General features: G+C 38.9%; 1 long non-coding RNA gene across 1 annotated transcript in view; it reads right to left on the bottom strand.

The window, feature by feature from the left end:
* LOC110402056 overlaps window positions 1–5217 on the bottom strand; it is a 9237-nt gene extending 4020 nt beyond the window's left edge. Inside the window, exons 1-2 of the long non-coding RNA XR_002440868.1 lie at window positions 4991–5217; window positions 3420–3569 (exon numbers count right to left, since the gene is read on the bottom strand). This is a non-coding gene — a long non-coding RNA (uncharacterized LOC110402056). The remainder of the gene's footprint in view (window positions 1–3419; window positions 3570–4990) is intronic.

Here is an 11023-nt window from a genome sequence, read left to right as displayed (position 1 = left end):
AGAATCATAGAATGGTTTGGGTTGGAAGGGACCTTTAAGATCATCTAGTTCCAACCCCCTTCTATAGGCAGGGGTACCTCCCTCTAGACCAGGTCACTCAAAGTCCCATCCAACCTGGCCTTGAATGCTTCCAGGGAAGGGGCATTCACAGCCTCACTGGGCAACCTGTTCCAGTGTCTCACCACCCTCACAGTAAAGAATTTCTTCCTGTTATCTAGTCTAAATCTACCCTTTTCCAGTTTAAAGCCATTTCCCCTTGTTCTGTCACTACCTGCCCTTCTAAAAAGTTCCTGCTCAGCTTTCCTGTAGGCCCCCTTCAGGTACTGGAAGGCTGCTATAAGGTCTCCCCAAAGCCTTCTCCGGGGTGAAGAGCCCCAGCTCCCTCAGCCTGTCCTCACAGGGGATGTGCTCCAGCCCTCTGTTCATCTTTGTGGCCCTCCTCTGGACCTGCTCCAACAACTCCACATCCTTCTTGTGCTGAGGGCCCCAGAACTGGACACAGTATTCCAGGTGGGGTCTCACGAGAGCAGAGTAGAGGGACAGAACCACCTCCCTCAACCTGCTGGTCATACTTCTCTTGATGCAGCCCAGGATGGAGCTGGCCTTCTGGTCTGCAAGCACACATTGCTGGCTCATGTTGAATCTCTCATCAATAGACACTCCCAAATCCTTCTCCTCAGGGCTGCTCTCAAGCCGTTCTCTTCCCAACCTGTGTCTGTGCTTGAGACTGCCCTGATCCAGATGCAGGACCTTACACTCGGACTTGTTGAACTTCATGATGGTGGCATGGGCCCACCTCTTGAGCCTGTCCAGGTCCCTCTGGATCACATCCCTTCCCTCCTCTTGCGTGTCAGCTGCACCACTCAGCTTGGTGTCTGCAAACTTGCTGAGAGTGCACTCGATCCCACTGTCCATGTTGCCTACAAAGATGTTAACACTGGTTCCAACTCTGAGGAATGCCACTCATCTTCAGTCTCTGCTTGGTCATTGAGCCATTGACAGCAACTCTCTGATAGCTGTGAAATATGTTTAGATTTTCATAACCATTCTTCTGCAAATGTAGGAAAATCTGTCCTTCCTCATTTTAGAGAACAGCTTATACCATTTTCTTCTGGAGGCAAATGTCTGTCTCTTAATTTCCTCAAATGTTTACTTTATGAATCGGGTTGTAAGATATACTTAATTTCAGAGTAAATGTTGTTTGATTTTCATCTCACAGATTAACTCTAAAATTTCTGTATCAGATACTCTCATGATTTTTGTCAAATAGCCAAAAAATCTGAGCCATATGTTCAGAAATGCTTGAAAACAGTAGTGAAACAGTAGTATCCAAAAATAGCTCTGGTTTTCTGGTCTGAGACCTGACATTGTATTCAGTTTTTACTTGGAATTTTATCAGTATTTTGAGACAGCTAACAAGAGCTAACATAGCAAAACGACTGTAAGAACTACTTTATCAGTGCCATAAGTGACTATGCTTTTGCATCTTACTTCAGGAAATTGTACCAAAAAATTGACAAGTACATTCATTCATAACTGAACAATTCCCATGCAAATTCCTGAAAACTTCTTGAACTTGTTTCCTTCTCTCAGCTGCCATTTCCCTTGGGCTATTTTGAGAAGAAGGGGGAAAAAAAAGCCATTAATGGCTCTGCTTCCTCTCTTGTAGTTCCTTCCTTCCTGCCTGCCCTTACTAAGAAATTGTTTTTCATATGATCCTGTTGAAAACTAGAATAATATAGAAAATCAATCTTCGTGTCATTTATGCATAAAATCAGATGCAGGCATAGATTAAGGGATTTTAACACTCCCTAGTCGTGCTACTTGTGATGTCTTTCCCCAGTACAACTGTTAGTTCTGAAGTTTTACCTATCCTCTTTCTCTTTTCCATTTGACTGTATTATCTCATAGGCAAGTAGGTTTTCATTAACAAAGTTCAGGAACTCTTTTCAGCGATAAAATATGAAGAGAACTTCATATATGTAGAGGTTATGTGGAGAATGCTAAAATTAGATGTTTGCTACCTTGTTGCTTACTGTCAGTAAAAGTAGCCAAGGAACTTGGTTTTGGAGACCCTTACTCCCATCCACTGTGTTTTCTATGCATGGATGTAAAAAATTCTCACAATGTAGAAGACGGTGAAAAACCAAGTCTCTCTATGTCTCTATTCAAATTGTATTTTTAATTTGCTTTCTGGTAATTTCCATAGATTTTTTCCATATATTTTGCATGTGGTACTAATATTGGTAGAAAAAAGCCTTTCCTACAAGTTTAGTTAGTGATCGCAGATGACACCTTACATTCTAGGTTGAAAACAATCCCAGTTAATTACTTAAAACATTTATTTCCTTGATTAAACATCTCATGAGGGTCTTACATAAATTTTCAATGGGACTTAGGCTTCTGAATGCAGAAGTCACTTTCAAAAAAGAGCTTAGATGCCTGATCTGGATATGTTCTGAAAATCATCCTTTGTTAGCATTAGCATTAAGAAAAAAAAATGAAGTACACATTCCTGTAATACTTCATCAAGTTCTGAGTAACAGAGAATCAGAAATCTTCTAAAATGTGCAATTACAAAGAAGCATAAACTTTGAGACATTTTTGTGGTTTCAGAGAAAACTGACTCGAGTACATACGTCTGGAAAGTCCCACCAAGAAGCCACTTCTGTATTTTCAGGAAATTAAATAAAAGGGCCCGGTACAAATTTTCAATTGTCCTTTGTTTGTTTATCTTAAGCCACATAATAAGCAGACATTTGTAATCATAGGTACAGGATTTGTACCAAAAGACATCGTTTGAAGATAAAAGGGTAGTTTATATAAACAACTGCTCTTAATGTTTTGGAGACAATTTGTAATGCTCTTATATTCTGTAAGACTGTGAATAGTGGGGGGATTTCAAAGCTCTGCAGCTGTGGAACCAAGCCACAATCAAGGTCCTTCTGAAATTATCGACAGAGATGACCTGATTTTTGAAACAGATATGCCAGAAGATGTCCCTGAACGGTCTTGATAAAAAAATATGACTGAAAGGGTAGTATCCGGAGTTAGATTGCTATTCTTGAGCATGAGAATGTCTATCCTAGATCAGAAAGTCCCTTAAGCACCACATCCTGTCTCCAGCACTGGTCAATTAACAAGTACCTACAGAAGAATGTAAGAACAGGACAAGTATATTGTCAGTATTACCTGGTATTTGGAAGATCCTGATATCCAGCAGCTTTTAATTCAGAGATTTATTTACATGAGGATAGAAGAGCCTTATTTGGTTTGTCTCCAACAATGTCCATAACTATGTGCTTAAGAAACAATACATGCAAGAAAACTATATACTCTCCAGCACCCTCCCTCCCTCTCAATGCATTTAGAATGAAAGACTTCATAACTTCATACAGTTTGCTTGTTCAGTAACATACCAGCAGATCTCCAAGCATGAGTAAAACATCTTCTGATCCTGAGGCAAGAGATGTGGAAGAGTTGGAAACAAGATTTTTTGTAACGATACTGGTATCAGACAGTTGTTGTTGAGCCATCTTTGCTGCTTTGTGATGAAGAAAATGGGAATTCTGTAGGATGGAAAGAAAAGAGAATGAAAAGAGAGCATTCCTCACATTGACATGACTAGTACACATTATTGAATGTCCAGTAGTGGTTAATGACATTGTTTCTCTCTTCAGCAACATCTCTAGAGTAGTGTAAAGCCACCTTCTGATAATGTAAGATGTTTTTATTTTCACATTTATGCTATACTAAGCATAAAGTATTACTTAAAGTATTACTTAAATTAATACTTTATGTTTTCTGTTTTTAGGAAAATGAGCCCTATTTCCTTGCTAAAAGCAAGAGATTGCTTGGAACTAGTATTTTCATAGGGTTTCAATTTTGCAAACTGAAAGTAATGATGAGGATTTACAGCAGAACTACCCTGTCATACTCCTGTTGTACCCTGCTACTCCCACATAAAGCATAGTGCTATGTGCACTGTGGTGTCGTCACCTCACATAAGCCTCCATTCTGATATGATGTGACAGCTGAGCTTGTACACAATATTATGCCTTACTGAAATATTATGGGTTTGTCATGCGTAGTGACATGCTGATAAACTCTTAATTAGCTGCTATTTACGAGTATCTGCATTTACAGTAGATCCTAATTCATTGGCCTCTACCTATACTATGTCTACGTATGCTAAATTTAGATTATACTGCAACTAGTATCCTCTTGTGTATGCATATACAAAGGACGATTAGCTGTAAAGCCCTCTGTGAGATATTTTATATGGAAAACTACTTACAACACACATCAGGTTGCACAAGACAGCTGCCTAAATTCTGGAATTAATATCTGCTAACCATTTATATGCCAAGATTGTCGTATCTGCTAACCATTTATATGCCGAGATTGTCATTCACAGTTAATTTGTAACTGTATCCAGACCACAAAAGCAAAAACATTGTTTGGCGAGTAAGACATTTCTGATCCATGGTCACATGGGTACTAAATAGTATACCAGCCTAACACAAGCATGTTATTATGCTTTTTCCTTGCTTTAGCAATCCCTGTGGGCTGCCATGCCCTCACTCTAAATTTCAGATGTCTGTTTCTAATTGGATGCTTCCTTTTGTGATGATAAAGATGATTCATACAATCTCCTAAGCATATGCAAGACTTTTCAGAACAGACTGGATACTTCTGTTTTAAAGCTACTCAATGCTCTTCCATAATTATATACGATTTTCTCAAAAGGGGATTGGGAAAGGCTATACTTTCCAGAGAACTGAAAATAACACAATCTCTAAAGACACCAGTGTAAAAAAGATATAAATACCAATTTGCTATCTTTGCAGTAGAATCAGTGATAGCATTTCTGATACGATTCCCTTTGTGACAGTATGAAATATTCTACTGTCTTTCTTCTTTCAAAGAAATGCAACTTTCTTTTAGAAAACATAATTCTATGAAGACACTGAATAAAATTTGACTGTACCTGAAAGTTGGAAGCTCTTTAGGGCATTTGTAATCTGTTTTCAAGCCTTAGTGAGCACAGAGAGAATTTGTACCACTGCTGGAGTCCCTTGATGCTACCACAATAAAAACAAGAGTTGTGGTGAGTAGATGTGACCCATACTTTTATTAATATTGCTGTTTTTGTATACACTTGTATTTAAATTTCTCTCCTCTTTAAACGTCTCTCCCATAGGTCATAATTTATGTCTCCCCACTCTGTCCTTTATTTTGTATCTCAGCTATAGTAGGGCTTGTAAAAGAGAGCCCTGTTGAGAGAAATGCAAAATAGTGCAGGCTGTCTCACTAGAACAAGGGAATTTTGCTGCTTCAGATGCCAAGAGACTTTGTCCACAAAACTAATCAGTGGCTTTATTTCTCTAAATGCACAAATGTACTGAACTCCTGATTCCCTACCACTTAACAAGGTTGATGAGAGTCAGCAAATGCTTCCTGTGGCTTGTAGCTTAATTTATATACCCAGTGATTCCTCTGAGGGCATGAAAGGTCGGGTAGAAATGATATTCACCCACCTTGCCACCCACGTACATTGCCCTTTTTTACCTCTGCACAGCTTTTCAATGTCTAATGGACGTGGTGGTCATTACAGAGCTTTCTTAGTTCAGCTGCCAAGCCATCTTTTCCTGTGGGAGCTGGGAGATCTGTTAGTAAAGGTATCTTCTGCATATTCAGATTCAAAGGTTATTATCTGCTTTTAAGTTCAGGACATACAGCAAGCTCAGAGCTGCTAATACAGGATCCTTTCTTTGAAGTTTTAGCCCCAAAAGACACCATTTCCTTTTGGCAGCAGGAGCTGATTCACGTGTTATCTGAAGCTGTGCTTCATCTTCTGGGAACTGGAGGAAACTAGATTTGTCACTTGAAATGTCAGCAGCTTTTTAGGTCGAAACATTTGAAAAAGCATGGGAAGTAAAGCCAGTTCTAACTTTTATAATAACAGTAGCAACATCTCTGAAACCAGGAAGAACAAGTCTTGGGATGTTTTAAGTGCAGTGCCAGCATAGTTTCAGCCTGTATCTATTGAAAACTATATGTCATTCGAACAAAAACCACTATTGATTTATGCTTCTTATTCTTCTCCCAGTGTCATATTATTCTAATTGTACAGTTGGCCTTACAAGATCCAGCCAAGGACAGTGGAAAGTTCTGCGTAGATATAGACACATACACAGAAAAAGCTTCTCTCCTCCCTAAAGATGAACCTTATTTTGTTGCTGTGTGAGACTGGAACCTATCATATTCTCATCATTAACAAAAAATGCCCAAAAAAGAATCAAAATTCAGCACAGAACGGTCTGTAAGATATTTTGAAAACAACCTGAGAGCTTTATTACTACATCCTTTTCTCTAAATTGGAGAGGATTTGAATAGATTTGAAGGCTGGAATATTCAGTGGAAAAAGAATTGGTTGGACAGCTGCAGCCAGAGGATAGTGGTCAGGGGCTGTATGTCCTGTTGGAGGCCGATCACAAGTGGTGTCCCCCAGGGGTCCATCTCGGGACCAGTGCTCTTCAACATTTTTATCTTTATCAATAACACAGTGGGATTGAATGCACCCTCAGTGAATTTGCTGATCACACCAAGCTGAGCGATGCTGTTGACACAATAGAAAGAAGGGATACCATTCAAAGGGACCTAAACAGGATTGAGAAGCGGGCCCACATGAAGTGGGGCCAGACTCTCTTCAGCAGTGCCCAGTGACAGAACAAGGGGCAGTGGACACAAACTAGAATATAGGAAGGTCCATCTGAACACGAGAGAAAATTTATTCACTTTGGTGGTTACAGAGAATTGGAACAGGCTGCCCAGAGGGGCTGTGGAGTCACCTTCTCTGGAAATACTCAGAACCCACCTGAACACTTTCCTGTGTAAGCCACTGTAACCTGCTTTAGGAGGGAGTTGGACTTGATGGTCTCCGGAGGTCCCTTCCAACCCATAAAATTCCGTGACTCTGTGACTCTGTGAACCTCATGAGGTTCACGATTCTATTATTATAATGCAGTCAGAAAATTTGTTTTCTGTCAGAATTAAGTTAATTACAAAATGTAAAGCAATAGCTGCATGTTTATAAGCGCAGCCACTTAATGGCAATACAGAGAATTTATTTGGGGGACAATTTTGTGATCTACTGCCTATTAAAATGGTCTCCTTTGGCCTGATCTCAGGAAATGTACCTTGAATCGGGTCAGCAGTCTGGTGACCTCACCAACTACTGGACCACATGAGACAAACAGACACAAAACTGAAGATTTGAGAAAAATAAGATCTGTGGAAAATATAGTCTGAGAGCAACACTCAAAAAACTAAGGTGAATGAGTTTTTGTAGGTACAGAAGTGTAGCTTCTTTGTTGCAGAATGGTAGATGTGTAAAAGTGTTTTACCTTCACATGCATTGTTCGAATAGAGGACTAATCTCAGTATTTCAAGTGAATTTGTGCTGGAAAAGAAAGCCTAGGAGAGAGCATATGGTCTTACGTCATGAAAATAACAGGTTTGCTGTCTTTAAAAAAAAATCTGTTAGTGAGGTATGTGGTTTTGATGGCAGATTTAGAAAATTATTGGTAAACTATAATAGATTATAATTTTAAGAATGACTGAATTATCCTTTATTGGCGGTATGTGTCTTCTATTGCATGGGCTGAAGTCTCAACCTGACTTTAAATGTTTGTGTCTACTCTAAGTGCTCATTATATTCATTTTTTTGGCACAAAAGTTGTTTTTGTTTGAAGAGACGTGTAAAATGTTGGATACTGTTTTAACTTATTCATTGAATGTAGCCTTATTTATTTGGGAGTTGATCTCTATAAGCAAATTATCCCTATTTGAAAATGTGAATAGTTAACAAGAAAATTCCACTAGTTTTTCATTTGAGTCCTTTTTATAGATACATAATTCAAAATTTGGAAAAAATGTAAGTTGGGCATATTTCATCCAGTTTTGGAGATGACATCACTTTCCCTCACAATACTTGAATTAAGAAGTTGAGAATAAATCACTAATATGATAATTCTAAACATTTTCAATGTATACACAGGAAAAAATGTCTAAATTGGATTTGACAGTATTTGTGGAAACTGGTAGTGACAGCTGTCAAATAGGAAAAACGTGGTAGGGAACAAAACCTGGCAAAGTGACCTCCACCTCATAGAACAAGAAGAAAGGGAGTTCAAGTCATACATACCTCAGCTGTCCAAGGGAATTTGTGTCATATTTTGGCTAGAGAACTGCCAGACAGCAAGTGCATTTCGTCTTTTGCGTGGAGAACAGCAGCTTGGCTTCCTCCTCCTGTAACAGTACCCAAAAACTGATGGAGCCCCATCTGTAAAGGTGGCATCTAGTTTGGAGTCTGGACCCACAAACAGCAGCTCTAGTGAGGAAGATAGGAGGTATGGGGAGGTGCAGCCCTCAGAATCTCCCTGTCAGAGTATGCGTGTCAGGTCTCAGTGACACTACATTTCCTGCTCAGCTAGGAGTGCATCTTTCCCAGTCATACCTATGCTAGCAACAAACATGAGCAGATTACACATGTGAGGTCTGCCTTTAAGCAGATTCCCTGCAGTGATGGAGAGGTAACTTGTGACGCATTGCATCTTCTCAGTATTTCACCCAAAAGCGGACTGATCAGCTGAGGATGAGAAATGAGCAACAGTAATTCCCCTCAGAATACTTGCATCCTCCTCCCAGTACTTCCTCAGAGTCCTTGTTTGCCATATTTTCTTTTTGAATACAGAACTTCAAATATATGCCTGCATAATTCACTTTTTTTGTTGCACAGCTTCCTCTGGGATTTTTCCTACTACCCTTTTTCTGCTTTAGCAAGAATCTTTCTGTTTCTCAAACATGGAACTAACCAAGGAAAAGAAAGAGCCCTTTTTCTCCAGGAATAACATAGAAAAATAAATATTAAGCACTTCCTAGCAATTTTGGCGTATCCAGAATGATCTTTAGTCTTCAGTGCAGCTCTGAAGCACTTATATCTACTTTCTCTTCTGACCAGTTCTATAAATCTACCAGAGGTACCAACTTGAGCACATAACAGCAGTCCTAAGTGCCTCTAAATTTCCTTCAGAAAATACCTGAGATGCCTCCCTTCCATTTACATGCCTGATTAAGTGCTTATTTGCTATGTAGAGCAAAGCTCTTGCTTTGAAAGTTCTGTTTACTTAACAATTATCTTTTTGAACTCGAGCAAAGCTAGAGGTTTCTACTCTGGTATTTCCAAATCCCTCCTTGGCACAGTTAATCAATCCAAAAGCCTTTTTCTCCTTTAAATAGAAGACTGAATTTATGAATGCAACAAAACAGGTTTTTGGGTTTTTTTTTTACTTGATGTTATCATTTGAGAAGTCTCTAAATTTCTATAATATGAAGACACTGACCCTCAGGCAAGCTTAGCAACTCTGCACCACTCCAGTAAGACAAAACTGGATTGCTGATAGGCTCTTTTTAAAAGCAGTTCCCAGGCAGTCAGGGGGCAGCTTCTGTGGCTACAGTATCTTCCCCTTTCCCTTTTCCTAAGACTTGGCATAAGCAGTTCTCTGGGAGAAAGTGGATATGTTTCTGTCAAATTCATCACTGCCTGATAAGTGGTGATTGAGTAGTTGGCCATGGCTGAGTGTAGTGGCACTTTAATTTCTCTAAATAAAAAGTCCTCTCCTTTGTCCACTCTTCTGTAAAAAAAAAAAAAGACTTTTATTAGCTGTGTTCGTCTTCCTCTTACCATTCCCTCACTTCCTTGTGATTCCAAGTCTCTCACTGATGAGATAGACATATATAGCTGATGTATATAAAAATAACTATAAATCAGTTAGACACTGATGTCAGCTGAAATCACAACTTCAAAATTACATAACTCAGAGCAGAATCCAATGTTTCAATCTCTTCTATCCAAAATGATATAAATCCCTCATATGTGGCTAAAATCCTGCAACATAGAGACAGCTCCAGTTATTTCCTGTCTCTGCCTAGTTGTCTTCTTGGCCTTAGTCTCATCACTTTAATTTTTTCAGACTCAAATTCTCCATCTATAAAATGGTGTTAAACTTTACAACTTTGTAATGTAGTGTGAGATAAACCAGTTAAATATTCCAGTACTACCTGAGTTTTATTAGTGTGTGGCTGGTATTGATTTCATTTCATGCAAATGTTCTTTCATGTTATATGAGATGCCTAAGTCCTCCACTTAGGATTTCAGTGCAAAGAAAAGCTCACCAGCCTAAGTACTTAAATTGGTAAGAATGGGCTTTGACCCGGTGACAAATTGGTAATTTGCTAAATAAAACCATTCTGTGTTGTAGATTTACTTGACAATGCTGGATTTATGTATGGGTCATAGAACATATTTGATACATGGGATACAAGATGACTACTTGCTTTCTGTTTTAATTTAAAAAAATTGTATCAGCTCTTTGGCTATGCTTAGCTGTAGAACCCAACTGTCTGTGCTGTCATATTACACTGCCTATTGCAGTATTCTGCCAGACAACCCCTAAGTATAATTTAGGAGTCAACATAGGCTAGTGACCACTTCCAGTAGTGGCTTGCATACAGCCACCAACTTGGAAAGGCAGAGAGAGGTTAGCAATGCTGATAGGACCAGGCCATGCCAGTTGGCTCAGGGCCTGGAGAATACACTACAGCACTGTGCAGTAGAAAAGAGAAGGAAAGTGTCTAAAATAAGTAATTGCTGCAAACTTACATTTAGAAAGTTCTTGTTTTTAAAAAATCTGAATCTCTTCACTCAGTTATTTTTTTGTGAGTGGCATCATTTTTGAGCTGTGAGTACTGCTGATACTCAATACTAAAGTCAGAATTTAGTTTCTTCTTTTTAATTGACTTACAAAATAGACAGAAGGAAATCATGTCTCAGGATATCAAAGGATTATAGTAAAAGTTTCATACTAGAAATATTTTCTACCTCCACTGTGCCTTTTGCATAAAAACTCAAAGGAGATTGTACAAATACTCTAAATCTTACAAGTTTAACATGAGATGC

Source organism: Numida meleagris, chromosome 6 (assembly GCF_002078875.1).
Source record: "Numida meleagris isolate 19003 breed g44 Domestic line chromosome 6, NumMel1.0, whole genome shotgun sequence".
In the NCBI taxonomy this organism is placed as follows: Eukaryota; Metazoa; Chordata; class Aves; order Galliformes; family Numididae; genus Numida; species Numida meleagris.
This window is presented reverse-complemented; position numbering and strand designations above follow the sequence as displayed.